At 33.0% G+C, this 20,168-nt stretch overlaps 1 long non-coding RNA gene and 5 other non-coding genes across 6 annotated transcripts; all 6 read left to right on the forward strand.

Annotated features, from left to right (window-relative positions):
- Positions 1–3,588: 3,588 nt before the first annotated feature.
- TRNAP-CGG (transfer RNA proline (anticodon CGG)) lies at positions 3,589–3,660 on the forward strand. Its single transcript has one exon. It is a non-coding gene; the product is annotated as a tRNA-Pro (tRNA).
- A 506-nt stretch (positions 3,661–4,166) lies between these two features.
- TRNAP-UGG (transfer RNA proline (anticodon UGG)) lies at positions 4,167–4,238 on the forward strand. Its single transcript has one exon. It is a non-coding gene; the product is annotated as a tRNA-Pro (tRNA).
- Positions 4,239–5,398: 1,160 nt separating this feature from the next.
- TRNAP-UGG (transfer RNA proline (anticodon UGG)) lies at positions 5,399–5,470 on the forward strand. Its single transcript has one exon. It is a non-coding gene; the product is annotated as a tRNA-Pro (tRNA).
- A 1,433-nt stretch (positions 5,471–6,903) lies between these two features.
- Positions 6,904–8,321, forward strand: LOC128126296 (uncharacterized). The gene is made up of 2 exons (XR_008224089.1): positions 6,904–7,369; positions 7,874–8,321. It is a non-coding gene; the product is annotated as an uncharacterized LOC128126296 (long non-coding RNA).
- A 7,011-nt stretch (positions 8,322–15,332) lies between these two features.
- TRNAG-UCC (transfer RNA glycine (anticodon UCC)) lies at positions 15,333–15,404 on the forward strand. The gene has a single exon. It is a non-coding gene; the product is annotated as a tRNA-Gly (tRNA).
- A 3,551-nt stretch (positions 15,405–18,955) lies between these two features.
- On the forward strand, positions 18,956–19,027 carry TRNAP-UGG (transfer RNA proline (anticodon UGG)). The gene has a single exon. It is a non-coding gene; the product is annotated as a tRNA-Pro (tRNA).
- The last annotated feature ends 1,141 nt before the right edge of the window (positions 19,028–20,168 follow it).

A 20,168-nucleotide genomic window follows, 5' to 3' on the forward strand; every position in this document is an offset into this window, starting at 1 on the left:
CCTAACATAATCATCTCAACCTAACCAAGTTCCTAGTTCGAAGTTGAGATCTAGATTTCATCTAATTTCCCAGGCATTTCATCAAACAGATGGAGGTTGAATATTTGGACCAGAATCTTGGGTTCTTAGGCTTAGATAGCTTCTAGTATTATTGTTTCTTTGGGTTGTTAATGATCTTACAGAGGCACATCCCAAATTAAGGGCAGCTGAACACCATAGCAAGAGAATTATCAACACATTCAACCCATGACTGGATCCAAGATTTTGACCAGAGTTATCATCTTATTAGGAAAATGCAAATCAGTGGCAGAGATATAAGAAATAGAATAAACATTAGGTGATGGAGTCTTCGATCCAAACACACAAAACATTATCAAATGATCAACAAACCAAGGAAACACATTCTGAAATAAGCCTACGAGAAACGCTTAATCAGGATTTTACAGAAAAAAAAAAAACAAAAAACCCAATAAAAAGATAGAGAAGAAAACCCCAACAAAACAATCAGCAAAATGACAGAAAAACTTTAGTTTCCTTTTGTTTTTATGTTGCAACACAACTTGTCAAGTTTGAAAATCAGATTTTACAGAAAAAAAAACGCCAATCAGAGAAAAGGAGAATTAAAAAAGCAGCAACTGGTCTTCAATTTTATCCTATCCATACATAAAGAGGAAATTTAACCATCTAAAATTAGAGAAAACCCGTAGGGAACTAAAGTGAAACGTAGAAGAGAAAAATGATAAGAATGAAAACTTACAGAGACCTTGATAAAATAAGAGAAAACCCAACCCTTTCAACTTCCCAGTTCTACCGGTTCTCTTTTGAAACCTTTTCAAAATTAACTTTTGATTTATACTATTATAATCCAACTTTTTATTCTTTATTACGAAATTGGTCCCTTATTTTTTCTTTTTACATTTTGACCTATCTTTTATTTTTTATTACAAACTTGGTCCAAAATTCTTTTAGAATTTTTTTATAACTTTCTAAAAGTGTAACTCTATATTTATTATTAGGTCATCTATAACCATATACTAAAAATGTACTTTTACACTAAAAGTTATACTATATTGCTCCAACCCCATACTAAGCCTAACACTATATATATATATATATATATATATATATATATATATATATATATATATATATATATATATATATATATATATATATTAGGAAATCTCCCCATCCCCCTTCTTGTTCACCGTCTCCTTTTCCATGATCATCACTTGCATTGTTGTCTGCCTACACCTCTATCGGGCACCTACATCATTATCTCCTCTTCTACCATTTGCTCAAACTTACACATGAAACCATCAAGGAAATCGCACCTTAAATGTGTTTGAGATGGTCTAACACTATATTTGGTGTAATTCTATTCACCAACCTTACACATATTGTTAGGTTTAGTATGGGGTTAAAGCAATATAGTGTTACATTTTAGTAAGGACAGAAGTTGATGCCTCTGTAGCACTCCGGTAGTGTTCGGAGAAGTCGCTTGTGTCTCTCTTCATCTCCGTAGTTCCAACTGTGTCTCTTCATCTCCTTCCTATTGGCGGCGACGACGCGGTGATGGTGGTTGTGCTTGACCGGTAATTTTGTGTTAAGTGATAAAGGGGGTGTTTACAAAAACAAAAAGGCAGATAAAGGGGAAGGGGTGTTTACATTTTCTTTTTCTTTTTTCTTTTTTCTTATTTATTTATTTTAATAAAAAAAGATGAAAAAAGAAGATACCACAGGCAAATCCGTCATTTTAGATATTTTCAAATTATTTAGACCAAACTCGCAACAAAATCAAAGTTTTGGACCGATGATGCTAGTCCAAACTTTTTGGACCAAAGTGGCAATTTTCGACAAACCATAGGGACTATTTTTGCAATAGTCAAAAAATGGGGTTTTTTTTTCAAAATATAGGCACAAAAATAAACATTTCCGGATATAGACATGCATTCCGTGGATGTAGCTCCGCGGAATCTACCGTAGCTCCGCGGAATGGATCTTGAGATTTTTTTTTTCACATCGATTCTTCAGGGTTTATATTAATTCCCCAACTAATTATTTTCAAGTAAAGATTATAATAGTATGATAATCTTTTCTTAAAAATAATTAGTTGGGGGAATGAATCTAAACCCCGAAGAACCGATGTGAAAAAAAACACGCACACACTAAAGATCAATTCCTCGGAGCTACCTCCGCGGAATGAGTTCATTCCTCGGAGGTAACTCCACATAATGGATTTTTAATGTTTTTTTAATACATTGATTTATTTACGATTTTGCCATTCCGCGAAGCTACAGTAGATTCCGCGGAGCTACCTCCGCAGAATGTATGTCTATATCTGGAAAAGTCCATTTTTATGTCTATTTTTTGAAAATACCCCCCATTTTTTTTACTATTGCCGGTATTTTCCCGAAAAAAATGGCATTCTCCTCAATCATATCGTCGACAAGCTATTAATGGATCATGTTCTTTGTTTTCTTCGATGATTAGCAACTCCTACTTCCAGATGAGATCCAAACACTCTCAACCGTAATCACTCTTTGTATTCAAATTTTCATATTGAACGCAGATGAATTTCAAAAAATAAAGCTCATCGAAGACTGAAATCCTCGTCGGAATGTAAATTTCTATCAAATTGTGTAAACAACACCCAATTGTATTATTTTCTATCGACCAATAAAAATCATACAAGGTATTGCAGTTGGAGGCTTTGAGGTGACATGAACAACCAGATCTAGAATCTAGATGCCAAATTGTGTAGTTTTATATGTTTTTGGAGAAAAAAATTGCCAACCACATTAATTTAGTTGTTTACATATATAATATATGTTCACTATGTAAAATATGCATATCATCAAAAGCTTCTCAAGCACCCCTTTTTTACCTATTTGTCTTCATTTTCAACCTATAACCAATCAAGTGAAAGCATAATAACTTTGTTACACTTATCTACAACTTGAAGCTTTTTACATGTCTAACTCTCTTCATCTTAACAAGTGCAAAGAATAAAAAACAAAATAAGTCAAGCCATAATATAATATCTGCAATAAAAGTCATGATGATGATAAAACCATCACCCATGGAAATCTTTAAGCCACATAAAAATCACAAATATAGAAGAATTTCTAACAGTTAATATCTCAGATACAAAGAAAAACAAATATCAAAGAAATGATATTAAAAGTCATTATTAAAAGACATTGTGCTTGTAATTATAATCTTTGTTTGACAGATCCAACAGCCTGGGCGTGAAACCACATTCAACCACCAAAACTTTTTGTCATTATTTCACAATCAACAAAATATACAAAATATTATAACACATCACATGCTCTTTAACAATCTTTTCTTTTTCATCAATGCCTTAAGCTTCTCAGATACAATCATCTCAACGCCTATTCATGATAGCATCATAAATAAGTAAAAAAAATTAAGAACAACATTGTTGTTTTGTTGGCTGCAACAACTATTCTCAACTTTATAGCTAAAAAAATCAAGAACAATGATTATAGAAAAAAGTAAAATGTTTCATATATTCATTTATTACTTCCTAAAAGTAGAAACTCCTTCCATATGAAGCCACATGGGCATTTGGTCTAGTGGTATGATTCTCGCTTCGGGTGCGAGAGGTCCCGAGTTCGATTCTCGGAATGCCCCAAGTTGGAAATAAATATTTATGCTTATTTTATTTTGTTCCTTTTTTAAACTTCAAATTAATGGTAGATTCACTTGAAATAATGTCAGATTTCTGTCCCTTAATCTATTACCATATTGCAAAATTTACTTGTAATCTGACAAGATTTTTGTTTTTTAATCTTACAATATTTTGCAGCATAATCATCCAAATAAATGTATGCAAGCAAACCTAAAAAAATACCTGCATTAAAACAATAATCTTAGAAAATAAAGAAAACATATGGACCACAATGAAGTTAGTTTATTTGGCAAAGTAAACATAATTTGATTTATAGTTCAACAACCGATTAGCAACACAATACTTGCATAAGATCATAGTCCATAGACCCTACACAACAATAATGTTACAAATTCAAACAATAAATAGCAAGGTGCAAAAAGTAAAGTGTGCATTCAAACTTACCCAAAGAAGAAACATTGCACTTTTGCAGCGACCAAAAATGGAAAGTTAAGGATTTGAAGGGAGTGGGCATTTGGTCTAGTGGTATGATTCTCGCTTTGGGTGCGAGAGGTCCCGAGTTCGATTCTCGGAATGCCCCAATCTTTTTCCTCAACAAAATCAATTCAATTTGTATATAGAAAATTAGGTGCATATATTTTGTTTAATTTGATATTCTACTAAAGTCAACTGAGGACTTCTGGAAACAAAACAGATCTACCTACTCAAAATGGACACATTATAATCTAATTTATATACCATAAAACATGTGCTTTCATTTCTGAAGGTATGCTTTTAGGCACCAAACTTGGTGAAAATATGCAACCGCCTACCGGAATAAGATATCTTTCTGCTTCCACTTTTTTTTTTTTTCTTTTTTTTTCCGGTTATGTACTTACTGCATTTATATAAATAACTAACTGCATAAAGTAAATGGCTATAAATGCAATAGAATTAACAAAATTGACAATTGGTCTAGTGATATGATTTCAGAATGCCCCATACTCAACTCATTTTTCTGTTTTATGGTGTTATAATTTAAATGCAAGAAATGGCAACCAACTGTCATTTAGTTGTGTAGTATAGCATCCTACTTTTACATACTACTATATCACGCAACAACAAACCCCAAATACATATACAAAATGTGAGCCCACAATGGATTGGTGGTGAAAAAAGAACAATAGGGTAAATAAAGCAGATACTAGCAGTAAAAGCTAAAAGCAGATACTATAGAGTGATTGAAGGAAACTAGACTAGACTGGTTTGAAGATTAGTATAATAAGTATCTGCCTAGAATTTGTAATCTTTTAACTATCAGAACTTAGAAATAGATATGCTTCCAAATGAGCTTTGCAGAGATATGACATAAGCCAACTTAGGAGTAGGACTGCAAGTGAAAATCTTAATTCACACACACACTCACTGTAGCCTCAAATCAAATTATGGTCACTCGGTTCCAGTAGTGAATTCTACATGAGAGTTGTGTAGAAAAAATAAAAGTGGAAGCACCTCAAAGTTGAGCAGTGTCACGTATTTCAGACAATAAATGCCAACTCATGGGCAGATAGATACATTTGCTAATATGCAGAAATCTTGAAATGATACAGCTAGCATCATGAAAAGCATATGTAACTTCATTACCAGAGTAAGCAAACATGTAACTATACAATATCAATATTCTTTCTTTGTGAAGATGCTTTTAGGCACCAACATAAAGTATGAATGGGTATAAAAATGCAAAAGTAAGAACAACAGAATGGGCATTTGGTCTAGTGGTATGATTCTCGCTTTGGGTGCGAGAGGTCCCGAGTTCGATTCTCGGAATGCCCCCTTAAATTCCTTCCTTTTTCTTCAACAAAATCAATTCATTTTTCATATATTTTTTAAGCTCCACTACTTTACTTAATCTGATATTCTAGTATTAATATGAACCAAAGTCAACTCTAATGCTTTTCAAAACAGAGTGGATAGTATATCATATTATCATGTGGTTGTAGATCTGACAAAATTCTTTATGAATTAACTCTCAACTCATGGGTAGTGCTGGGCAGTTTCTACTTTTTAATTACATTCATAAAAAAAATTTATGTGTACTGCTCAATATATATAGTGAATCCTGTGTAGGGGTGGGTGTTGCCTCTTTTCAATCTTATGTTCAGTGTCTTGAGAAATTTGCTCAATGCAACCATAACAATGCAGTAAAAAAAAAGATTGATGTTTAATAAAAATTCAACTTATGAGTTCTTGAATAGTTTTGGGTTTTGGAAGAGTTGATGTGCTGAGATTAGTTGAGAATTGAGATAAAATTTGCAGACCCACAAGGGGGAAACCACCACCAGAGGGTAAAGAGACTACATATACCCAGCCACAATGGGGAATAGAAAGGGGGAGCATGGAAATAGTAAACTGATACTAGCAATAGAGCTGAAAATAAGTAGTTAAATATTATATTAATTAAAGCACAAACAACATATCAAAAAAAAAAGAAGAAACTAAAGACCTATACTACTTACTCCGTTATCCTGATTTTATGCGTCCACACTCTCGTATGTGAAGTCAGAAAAGAGATCAAAGGTGGTTTTGGCATGATGGCTTACTTGAGACAATGCCATATCAGCAAACTTATATTTCAACCAAGCTGACAAGAAATAGCAATGTACTTTCATTTATATTAAGGCATTGTACTTTGAAAATCTATCAAATAGCATTTTTACTTTTAAGTTTTTCTCTTATCAAGACATTGTACTTCAAAGATCTACATCTACTCGATTTAAGCAATGAAAAGTGCTTTGTTTCGAATGACATTGCTATAGCCTACAATTGGGTATATTTTAGAAGTAAGATGCTCTAATACAAAGAAATGAAAGTAGAATGCTATAATAAACAAACATATAAAAGTACGTTGCTGACTTTCTGATTGACAGTTCCATATCTTACACTTTTAACACACTCAGACCAGCTATGACACCTTAAGTATAACCGCAAGTAAAGTGGCTTAAAACTATATATGTATTATAATATATGGGCTGTTTTATAAGTCAGTGAAATTTCAAAGTTGACTTTGACCCATACAGATAGATACGTATCAAGAAAATTTGCTGATCATAGCTGGTTTTCAAGTACAATACGCTAATAAGAAGTAATTTGGAAGTACAATGATGTTATGTAATGATAGAAAATGAAAGTACAATCCTAGATATGAAAAAGAATTGGAAAGTACATACCTATTTCTTGCATTTAGCAAAGTTAAACCGTCAAATACAATAACCGGCTTAGGCCCTGTTTGTTTACCTCTTAATTGTAAAATTAAGAGGCAATATCTGAAAATTTTAGATTCAGATCGTTTGTTTGCGTCTTACTTTTTACCTTTTAAAATAAAAAACACCTCTTAATTTATCAGATAGGGAACAAAGTCTGAAAAAAAAAATGAACGCATGTTTTGTTTTTCCCTAAACTACACGATCGCACGTACCCACCTCCTCTTCTCCCGTCTTCTTCCCCTGTCGCGCCTGCTTCCCTTCGCCGTCGCCGCCGCCTGAGACGATGCCGCCCACCCATCGTCGACGACGGCCGCCTGAAACTCCACCTGCTGTACCCTAAACCCGAAAATCAAAAAATTCAAAATAGGTGCATTTGCTTCTTTTGAAAATCGATTAATCTTCTTATGGTTCTTCCTTCTTTCCCCCCAAATGCGAAAATAAATAATGGAAATCAAGTTCTTATGTTATGGTAATCAGATTTTGATTTGTTCAATTGTAATCTATATTATTTTGATTTTATATGCTTGATTTTTTATATGTTCAATGGATAAGATAAAATGTTGATGTTTAATTTCTGATGTTATAGGATCGATTTTGATGTTATATGCTCGATTTTGATGATATACGATCGAATTTGAATGTGTTCAATGGATATGATAAAATGTTGATGTTGAATTTTTGATGGTATAGGCTCGATTTTGATGTTATATGCTCGATTTTGATGATATACGATTGAATTTGAATGTGTTCAATAGATATGATAAAATGTTGATTTCGAATTTTTGATGTTATGGTTGATTTTTTATACTAAATTTTTTATGTTCAATCTTGCTGTTATTGAAAATGTGTATTTGTTTTGTTGAAGTAGTCGTTGAAAATGTGCCTTTGTTTGCGTAAATTGTTGTTGAAAATGTGTATTTGTAATGTTTAACTTGATAAAACATGCATTTTTTTTTTGTTGAATTGATCAAAGAAATGGGAGAAAAGAATGATAGGATCAGTTGGAAGGTTGAAGGTATAGAGAAAACGTTTTTAGAAGCTTGTTTACGTGAAGTTACAGTCAATGGACGGGAAGAGAGTAGTTTGAAAGCACTATCTTGGAGGAATGTAGCTGAAACATTAAAAATTGAACATAATTTTATTGCTGACCAAAAACAAATGAAGAACCGCTATGGCTACCTAAAGTCAAAGTTTGGTGCTTTTTTGAAGTTAAAAAACAAAACCGGTAATATGTACAATCCAACAACCAACACCTTCAATCTTTCCAAAGAAGAATCGGAACTAGAATCGAAGGTAATTTGTTTAGTTATAAAAAATATATTGTAACGCCCGTGTTTCTGGGCTAAAGCATTAATAATGGTGTAATAGTCTAGATCAACCTTTGTAACTCATTTTGAAGTAATAAAAAGGAATTATGTGAATATTATGTAAATTATATGCTTATTTGCTTAATTATTATGATTTAATTAATTAATAATAAAAATAAGCGTTGAAAATAAAATATTAAATAAAGCCAATATCTTTTAAGAAAGTTGTAGTGGCCGAAACAAGGATTCCGGAGATATAAAGAATACCGAAATCCGAATTATAACGAAGAAGTTATGACCTGTCGAAGTTTCGCGACCAAACCGGCACGGCACCGGTAAACGTAAATGGTGAATTTACGATAGAGCGATATTTAGCCTTAGCGATCTAAACGAAAGTCGTAGTGTTCGTTAAACCGAGAGCATGCATAAAAAGAACGCCCAAATCTGACTTCGTATGAGAAAGTTAGGATTTTTATAAGTTTCAACTTAGTAGTAGACAGCTAAAAACTCGAATTTTAGATCAAGTGATTTTTAGCCGACACAACCTAAACGAGAATCGAAGGTCTCGTCAATAGTAGTACAACGGTAAAAAGACAGACGAAAACGGATGTCGGATGAAGAAGTTATGAATTTTTAACAAATTTTCCTGTCCCGGTCTGTTAAAAATAATAATATTAAAAATAAAGTCAAATTAACCGGCGAAGTCTAAACGGAAGTTGTAGAGCATAATTTCACCTACGCGTGCATATAATGAACGTTAAAAACGGAGCCCGTATGCGAAAGTTATGGATTTTAGAAGTTTGAGACACAAAATTCGAGAAAAAAATGCTAAAACCGAGGAATTTCGCATGGCTGGGGTTTGGCCACGTCACCCTCGCATGCGAGCCTACGTGGTGCCCCTCTGCTGATGACGAGTCCGAAGCGTGGCCCAGTCCGAGACCGACGCGTGTCCGCCTCGTGTCAGCTGATGATACGACCGAAGGGAGGTCCAACCGAAATCAGGCGCGTGTCGCATCCATGGATGTGGGAAGCGAGCCACATCTCGCCTACAAGCTTCCGACGCGCCTTCGCATCCGATCCACCTCCGAGCCTCGCAGCTGTCGCTTGGAGCCTTCCTAGCCACTAAACTTCGGTCTCACACCCTATAAATTAGGGGGCTGCGAGATCTTCCGACTAGAATTGGAAATTTGGCATTTTTCACCCCTAAATCAATATTTTAGCTATTTCTACTTCCCTCGAAGCCCCGAAATTAATTCCAACACCCGAAACACGTCCCGAAGTGCCCAAAGACTCGGAAAAATTTATCTTTTCGGTTTTGAAGCTCCACCCTCGCAGAGCCCGGTTTTCAATAAAATATCCCGGTTTTATCAGAAACGATTGTTTTAGGAAACGAAGTGCTGCCCGATTATCGTCTTATCAAGTGAGTGTATAGTCACTTTCATCTTACACGTAGATATGAAGTATTTTATATAAAATACATGGTATGTGTATAGGTATTGTTTGTTTATTTGAAATGATTCTTGAATGAATGATTTATACAAGTTTTAAAATGATTTAAACTATATATATATATATATATATATATATATATATATATATATATATATATATATATATATATATATAATCTACAAATATGTTGGGTATAACATGAGTAGATGGAATAGTTGGTGTGTGATAAAATGATGAGAAACCTATTGTATAAACCCTGGCGACTATGAGACGTAGTGCCTATTGTATAAATCATGGCGACTATGAGACGTAGTGCATATTGTATAAACCCCGGCGACTATGAGACGTAGTTCATATTGTATAAACCCTGGCGACTATGAGACGTAGTGCCTATTGTATAAACCCTGGCGACTATGAGACGTAGTGCCTATTGTATAAACACTGGCGACTATGTGACATAGTGCATGTTGTATGAACCTTGGTAGCAATGGACTTTGGATAAATTCCTTAGGTTAATCCTGAGGAATGAATGGATGAAGGATAGTCGATTCTTAGGGTAAATCCTTAAGAAATAAAGGAGATATGGGGATGGGTAATTGGGTTGATTGTTTGATGATTGAATATAATAATTGTATTATTGTGGGTTGAAAACCCTATATGCTCACCAAGCTCCCAAGCCTGACCCACTCAACTTTCTGTTTTACAGGTAGTGGACCCATAGCATAATTTGGATGATGATGAGGAATTTTTGGATTATAGGCCAGTAGTTGTAAATACTGTTGTAAGGCTTATAATGTACTGTTTATGCTTTTGGTTTGTACCGGAACATGACATCCTCAGGTTTTGATATATAATAAAAATACATTTCTTTAATAAATGTTTTGATAAACTTTTTATCATATTTTGTTTTGGGAACAAATTCCGCAACACTTTTAATCAAATGATTACTCTGATTTTATTATAAAAAGCATAAACTAAATCGGTCTTTTCTGGCTGTGAAATTAGGGATGTCACATATATTATCATGTTTAAATAATAAAATATTTTTTCCAAACAGTCAAACAAACATGTGGATTCTTTGAGACGCACACCACTACCGTACCCCGACCTTTGCACACAGTTGTTTAAAGGCGCGACTGCGACAGGCATTCATAGTTGGGGGCCAACTTCTACCCTTCCAGGTCCTAATCAAGATTCAAGTCAGTATAGTTTGCATGACTTTAACGACATTTATTGCACTCAACAAGAAACTGTAGGTCTCAATGAAGAGTCATCCGCTCAATCAAAAAAACAAAAGACTACAGATTCGGCAAAGAATCAAAATAAAAAGTAAGATAAGTGTAGAGATAAGGCTAAAGATGCATCGAATTCAAGATTGCTTGAAATCGGGGAAGATGTTGCAACAGTTGCTAAGATATTTTTGGAAAAACAAGCTTCTTCAAATTTGGGAGCGTGTATGGAAAAGTTGGAGAAGTTAGGATGGGGAATATTTGATCCAAGATACACTACTGCTGTTGCTCTTTTTGGTGAAGGTGCGGATAAGAGGCACGTGTGGTTAACCATTGATCCAACTATTTGTGAGAATTAGGTCAAGACTGTTGGAGCACATTATGGAATGTTTCGTTAAGTTTTGAATGAGTTGATGGTTTTTTGTTTTTTTATAACTAGATGTTTTGAATGACTACATGTTTTGAATGATTTAATGGTTTTTTTTGGATAACTAGATGTTTTGACTTGATGTTTTGTATTACTTGATCTTTGGTTTGAACTAGATTTTTATATGACATGAATGACTTGATGTTTTGGATGAATTTTTATGTTATATGTTGTTAATATAATTGTTATGTATTTTCAAAATAACATATTGCTTATGGATTCAGATGAAGAAATTGCATTTTTCATTTTATTATGTAGCTATTGGTTGAATCTAGCATCCAATAGAAGTGGAAGGGCAATTGATAACGATTCGGAAATGAGCGGTCATTAACATACAAAAGAATTGTTACATGGAACTTCTACACAATGTCATGACTTGATGCGTCTTTCACGTGAAGTGTATGTACTTTTATGCAATCATTTTAGACGAAACAATTGGTTGCAAAGTAGTAGACATATAAGCGTTGAAGAAAAGATGGCTATGTTCTTGACAACTATAACACATAATAAACGATTCAAGATTATCAAACGAAGGTTTCAACACTCTACAGAAACTGTTCATAGATGCTTTCATGAGGTGCTAAATGCAATGATGATTTTTGCAAAAGAAGTTATAGTGCCAACGAATTCAAATGCAACAGTGAATTCCTCAGAGAGACATCGCAGGCTAAAAGAAATATTTCTTGGAGCAATAGGTGCGTTAGATGGAACTCTTGTACATGCAGTCGTGCCTGCTAATTAACAAACTCGCTACAGGAGAAGAGGAAAAGGTGAAAGCTTTCAAAATGTTTTAGGAATTTTTGATTTTGATATAATATTCACATTCGTATGGGCTGATTAGGAGGGCATACCACATGATTCGCCAGTTTTAAAAGAAGTTGCATTTAACCCGACTTCAGGCTTTCGATTCCCTCCTCCGGGTTTGATATTCTTTTTAAATTTATTATAAAATACGATTTTAAATTTCTATATATAATACTTCCTTCACTCATGTTTATAGATAAATATTACCTTTGCGATGCTGCATACACCAACACTCGTGGATTTATGGCTCCTTACCGCAACACAAGATATTGGTTATCCGATTATCGACGGGGACGTGCGTTAACTAAGGAAGAAAAATTCAATCATGCACATGCGCAACTCAAAAATGTTATTGAACGTGGATACGGTGTTTTGAAGGCGAGATTCCCAATCCTAAAGCGAATGACTCCTTTTCCTTTTTCAGTGCAAAGAGATATAGTCGTCGCTTGTTTTGCGGTCCACAATTTCATAAGGAAATACGATATTCATGATGAGTTATTTATCGCGTTCGAGGAGAACAATGGTCAGACACAAGGGGGGGGGGGGGGGAGAATGATGGCCAAAATATACACGATATGGAATAGGGTTCACAAGGCAATGAATACATGGATAATTTGCGTGATCAGATTGCGAATCAATTGGGGTAAATTTAAGTTTATAGGATTTTATTTGGATTTTAGTGTGATTGTGTGGATTTAAAAATATTTATGTTTGATTTGGATTTGTGTTTAATTTTGATTTATGCTAAATTTGGATTTTATATGGTGTTTATATTTTTTTAATACCTATTTAAGAAATTTATTAAGTTATTTTCTAAACAAACACTTGAATTCAATAAAAAAAATAGAATGGTAAAATGGTCATTTTAATAATTTAGCACAACAATTCAGAGGTCCCAACCAAACAACATGTTAAACATTTAGCTCTTAGAATTTCAGACTCTCTTAGAAATTCAGACCTCTTAAAAATTCAGATCCTGACAAACAGCCCCTTATTCCATCAAGCAGATGCTACACACTAGTAGATAATACTTCTTAAGTTCTTTGAAAAATTAAATGGAGATAAGACTTTTCTTATAGTATTTGCATTTAAAACATTTTATACAGACTATTATAAGATACCTTGATGTCCAAATGAACATCTTTGCCTCTTTGGGGTACCAATTATTATGTTAATGTGTAACGCATTTTTTTAATAATTAAATAATTGCATAAAGTATGAATGGGTATAAAATGGTATAGTAAGAACAACAAAATATGGGCATTTTGTCTAGTGGTATGATTCTCGCTTTGGGTGCGAGAGGTCCTGAGTTCAATTCTCGAAATGCCCCCAATTTTCTATTTTTGGATTAAATGCATGAAATAGCAACAAACTTGGTCAAAGACATAAATCGAAAGTCAAAGTCAATGGCCCAAGTTGATCCAACTCGTCAAGTTGTCCTTCAACTCGTCGAGTTTCTCCATCAATCTGCACAGATCGGGAAAAACCAAGTCAACTCGCCGAGTTCCTTTATTATTCTGAAAATATCGGGGAAAACCGAGCCAACTCACCGAGTTTATCCAACTAAGTTTATCCAACTAACTCGCCGAGTTTGCCAGAAACCCACCTCTTAACACATTAAGCACTTAATCCACGAGGACATGACTCCAAAACATAGATCTGAAGGAACAACCCTAAAATGACTTAATGCATGTCTAAATGAAGCTCTTAAGTTTGGAATGGACATAATAATTGACTTAATGCATGCATGACACAAAAATCCTCATAAAGTTTGCACCTTTAAGCTCAAGGGTACCAAAATCAACTCAGCTCTGAAGGAACAACCCTAAAATGACTTTACTCCATCATCATCCCCAAAAGAGGCCAAAACACACAAAAATAAATAAATAAATAAATAAAAATAATAACAAAATAAGGAGATCTAATCATCCATAAGTCAAGGTATGAACTTGATACCTTAAAGTGACTGCAAGAAATGGAGTGATTCTGGACCTAAGACTTCCTTCCTAAGCTAGAAACTTCAAGATCTTCTAATTCCTTCACAATGCACAAAAAAGAACACCAAACTTCCTTCCAAGGCTCCAAAAACTTGATAATGGAGGCTACAACTCGATTTAGGGTTTGGACAACAATGGAGGCTGATAAGGATGCCAGAAAAATGACGTAAGGATTTTAAATAGGGTGCAAGACCTAACAATTAGGGTTTCCTTCCCAGCTGTCAACTCGTCGAATTGAGGCTCCCCAACTCATCAGGTTGGTTCATTAAACCCTCACAATCCATCTTAGTTGGTCCCTCCAACTCGTCGAGTTGACCTAGAAATAAGGTTATTCTCAACACTTTCTCTTCAAGATTTCGGATGTTGCAACTATTATCCATAGTGATGGTACATTAGGCACACCTTATGTATACGTAAGACTAGGTACCTTATGTATGGTACTTATGACGAATAATGATAACACCCTTGTACCTTAAAAGACAAAAAAACTAAAGGAAGAAAAATGTGTAGGGTGGTTTGTGCTAACTACTACATATGCTTCACATGTTATTCAAAAACGGAAGACAAAATACCAGAGACTAATAAGGATAAGACCCAAGATGACTTTTTATGATTAATTGTTGTTTAAGACGTAAACCTAAAGATGTGTGGTTAGAGACGTCAGATTAAAAATTTATAATTTAGATAAATGTCTAAAGAAAATTCTTAAAAACTAAAGACTTAAGAATTTTAAATGAAAATATGATTACTTGATAATACTTTAGTATTTTAAAATGATTTTTTGGGAGTCTCATTGGATTAAGAAATGTGTTGATTCTTTAGACCATAAAATGATATTTAAGTGTATACTATAATTATAAGATATTTTATAATCTTATTACTATAAAGTGTGCCAAAAGTAAAATGTTGTAAGGATGCATTTATATGTATTATTGACAAATGCTAAAAAAAGAATAATGTAATAACTTAATGTGTTTTTGTATCTTATATACTAATCCGTTATGTATTTTCTTGAAACTCTTCTTACCCTAAATTACTTTTTCTAGTCACTAAAACCAATCAATTTACCCTAGTTGTTTATATATTTCTGTGGTATTTGACTTTACTTCTGATTATTTAATATTTGTTGTTTAGGTGTAATTCTTCGGTTTTCATACAACACTAAGAATAGGAATGTGCTAAGTTATATAGCGTACTTTGTGAAATTGTACGTCTTGCGTTTGTAGTCCAACGGTTAGGATAATTGCCTTCCAAGCAATAGACCCGGGTTCGACTCCCGGCAAACGCATTTTAGTTTTTTTTATCATTATTATCATTTTCGTTTGCTGCGTTGATTAATAAACTTCTTTCTTGTAGATTTTTGAATTTTGTTTTTATTTTCCTGGAATATCAGGTTCCTTTGCTGCATTTTAATCGAACTTTCTTCAGTCAGAATTGTCGTTGGGATCCGTTTTGCTCTCTATCCCTCTGTTACTTCGGCTACAACCAAACAGCTATAAAAGGTTAGAATCAGTTCAGTTTGCTGTTACTTGTATTATAAAAATCGAATAAATTATTTTCAAGTTTTAAATTGTTGGTGTTCTGAATTTCATGAAGTTATTCCGATAACTATGTTTGATAATTGATACTCCCTAGTCGTATAATTAGGGTTTTGAATGTTGCCCCAAACAATACCCCTCGTAATTTAATTTTATCCTCAATGAATGTAATGCTAGTTGTTTATAATAAAATTTAGACATTTACAATTCTATCATGTCTTTTTTGGATCAGTTATAGTTATTCTATATAATCCATGTCACAAGATGGTAAGTACATGAAAGAGAACCAATGTGAAGAATTTTAAATTTTTTCATCAATTTAGACTTGGTGCATGAAGAAAAACATCCATAACCATAACCATGAGTTGAATATATGGACAAAGAATATTGTGAGATCTAAAACATATATACATCACTTTTGTAGGTAGATTGGATTGCAGAAATCATAGACTTGACTTGGTTTATATGAAACTAAATGAATAGTGTCACCAATTTTTTTTTAATATATACAATGAGTTGATTATGTTGAAAAAGGAAGGGGCATTTAGAGAATTAAACTTGGGAAAGCGAGAATCATACCATTAGAGATTAGACCAAATGCCCACTTCCTTCATGTGTCTCTTTTTGTTGTTTATCACCTTATTAGGGAGTGTTTGGCTTAGCTTTTGAGAGGCCAAAAACCCTTTTAGGAAAAGATCAAAGGTAAAAGATGTTTGGCAAAAGACTTTTAAAAGCTACTTTTAGATTTTGGATAGAAGGAAAATCAATTTTTTGGAAAAGTCAGGACTTTTTGCAACTTTTTCAAAAAGGACTTTAGTTGAAATATGAATTTTCTGACATCATATTGTTTCAAGTATGTGAGTCCCGTACTTTGATAGTCTCATTAGGGAGCCATGGGCCACAACTAGGGAAGGATTTACCTAAAGCCCTCACTAAAAAAAATCTTTTCCATCATCAAAGAAATGAAGAAATCAAAAGTCAAGGGTAAAATGGTCATTCAGCATCATGGACTTAATCAAACATGTTACCAAACTACGTGTGCAAATTACTCTTTCTAATTTTATCAAAGGTAATTTACTTTTCATCTGTTTTCCTGATAAAAAAAAGGTCATGTCAAAAAGGAATTTTGAGCACGAAGAAAAAAAATAGAGAGATAAACCATCAAGGGCATTTGGTCTAGTGGTATGATTCTCGCTTTGGGTCCCGAGTTCGATTCTCGGAATGCCCCCTTAAATTCCCTTCCTTTTTCTTCAACAAAATCATTATTCAATACATTTTTTAAGAGTCACTACTTTACTTAATTTGATATTCTAGTATTAATATAAACCAAAGTCAAGTCTAAGGCTTTTCAAAACAAAGTGGATAGTATACTATATCATGTGGTTGTAGATCTGACAATATTCTTTATGAATTAACTCTCAACTCATGGGTAGTGCTGGGCAGTTTCATTTAACAATTACATTCATAAACAAACTTGTGTGTATTGTTTAATATATATATATATATATATATATATATATATATATATATATATATATATATATATATATAGGGTTGGGTGTTGCCTCTTTTCTATCTTATGTTCAGTGTCTTCAGAAATTTGTTCAATGCAACCATAACCATTCAAAAAAAATGATATTTAATAAAAAATTAGTATATGCGTGCGTTGTGTTTAATAGCAAATCAAAATTGACTGAAAAAAAGCAAAGAGCGCAATGGGAGGAGTTTTGAAATGACCCAATCCTTTTTGTTTTCCATTTTTTTATTGTTTGTAAATAACATCAACATTTGCACACCCAAAGGGAGAGGTTAGATGTAGACAGGTGTACCTTCACCACCACTAGAGGCTAAAGAGACTACATATTCACCGACAAGAAATAGCAATGTATTTTCATTTATATATGTATTATAGCATCCTACTTTCAATTATTTCTATTACAACATTGTGCTTCCATTTTTTTCTTATTAAGGCATTGTACTTTGAAAATCTATACAATAGCATTGTAATGTTAGGTTTTTTCTTATTAAAACATTGTACTTAGAAGATATATCCGATAATTGCTTTGTTTTAGACATTGCTACGATACGATTGTGTAGATTTTAAAATTAGGATGCTTTAATACAAAGAAATGAAAGTAGAATGCCATAAGAAACAAACATATAAAAAGTGTGTTGCCTGTTTCTACATCCATAATTCGTTACTGACTGAATGTCTCTAACTGATTCTTATTGATTTATGATATCCAACTCTCTATGAGACCCAACTCCATATCTTACACTTTTAACACACTCAGACCAGCTATGACACCTCAAGTATAACCTTAAATAAAGCGGCTTGAAACTATATATATATATATATATATATATATATATATACTAGCCGTTTACCCGCGCAAAGCGGCGGACGACAAATAGTTTGTTTCGACAATTAATTTCTTTTCGATGGAGAATGATTATTTTCAATTCAATCATTAGTTTGTTTTAGGAAACATGTCATATTAAAAATAAAGAAAAATCATGAAATGATCAAATTATAGGGTGTTAAGTATTTATTTGGATGAAAAAGATCTGGTCAAAACCTTGGAAGAGAGGATTTATAGGAGTTTGTTTAAATTTTAATATTATTTTATTAGTGATTAGTTGTACAATTAGCTTAATGATTTGGACGTCTTAAAAAAATATTATTATTTTATTCAATTTAGTTTTAGAAATAGTGGGATTTGTTTTATAAGATAGTATATATATATATATATATATATATATATATATATATATATATATATATATATATATATATATATTATAATCAAGGGGCTGTTTTATAAGTCAGGGAAAATTCAAAGTTGACTTTGACCCATACAGATAGATAAGTATCAAGAAAATTTGCTGATCATAGCTGGTTTTCAAGTACAATACGCTAATAAGAAGTAATTTGGAAGTAGAATGATGTTATGTAATGATAAAAAAATGAAAGTAGAATCCTAGATATGAAAAAGAATTGGAAAGTAGATACCTATTTCTTGCATTTAGCAAAGTTCAACTGTCAAATACAATAACCGGCTTATTCCATCAACCAGATGCTACACAGTAGTAGATAATACTTGTTAAGTTCTTTAAAAAATTAAATGAACCAAACTCAGCTAAGATTTTTTTTATAGTAAACATTTTATAAGACTATTATAAGATACATTGCTGTCCAAATTAACATCTTAATAATTATTTTAATGTGTAAAGCATTTTTTTAATAATTGCATAAAGTATGAATGGGTATAAAAATGCAAAAGTAAGAACAACAGAATATGGGCATTTGGTCTAGTGGTATGATTCTCGCTTTGGGTGCGAGAGGTCCCGAGTTCGATTCTCGGAATGCCCCTTTTTTTTTTAAGAAAAATTCAAGTGCCAATATTTTGTTTAATGTCATGTTATTCTACAACTGATATAAAATAAAGTCAACTAAGGACTTGGGGAAAGAACTCTACCTCCTAAATCAAATATTATACTATATGCCCAAAGCCAAACAAACATGTGCTTGCAGATCTAATTAAGATTCTTTATCAATAAATTGGAGTCATCAGCAATGACTTCTGCCTGATAATTATGCATTAACTATGGAGAGCATATGCAACTGCATTACCAGAATAAGCAAAGATGTAATGTAAATATACAAACAGTATTCTTTATCAAAAGATGCTTTTAGGCAGCAACTTACTTGGTGAAAATATAATATGCAACTGCCTACCAAAATAAGATATCTTTCTGCTACCACTTATTTATTTTTACTTCTATTATGTACTTACTGCATTTATATAATTAATTACCAAAGTGCATGAAGTATGAATGGGTATAAATGCAGTAATAGTATCAATCAACAGAATATGGGCATTTGGTGTAGCGGTATGATTCTCGCTTAGGGTGCGAGAGGTCCCGACTTCAATTCTTGGAATGCCCCACACCTTTTAACTTTTATCCCCCCCCCCCCCCCCCCCCATTTTCTTTGTTGAATACTTGTTTCTCTGTAGCAGTGCCAGTGAACTTCTTCTAGTCATTAAATCTAAACCACTTGTGTTATCCTGCTTCGATAATTACTTTAAGTAATAGGTTAATATCACTATACTATATACATATTTTTGGTGATACTATTTCATATTAAACCAAAGTCAACTCTATGACTTTTGAAAACAAGTCTACCTACAAAAATGATGTTTTATCTTTTATGCCACAAACATATGTTTCAGATCTCACAATATTCTATGCCCAAAAACTCAAATCATGGTTATGATTATGAATGCTTTTCTTTATGTACCAAGTCCGAATTGGTGAAAAAGTTTGCATTTCAATTACCCAAATAAGCAATCACAACCCAATGTCATAGTAAGTTTGCTGCTAAAACTGATCAAAAGTAGAAACTAGTATGATAATCCTTGACTTGAGCATAATTTTGTTCATCACATTGATTGTCGTTCTTGTACTATCATCTTGTGACATGAAGGAAATACAAACACTGGAATAATTGA

This window comes from Lactuca sativa, chromosome 5 (genome assembly GCF_002870075.4).
Source record: "Lactuca sativa cultivar Salinas chromosome 5, Lsat_Salinas_v11, whole genome shotgun sequence".
Taxonomy (NCBI): Eukaryota; Viridiplantae; Streptophyta; class Magnoliopsida; order Asterales; family Asteraceae; genus Lactuca; species Lactuca sativa.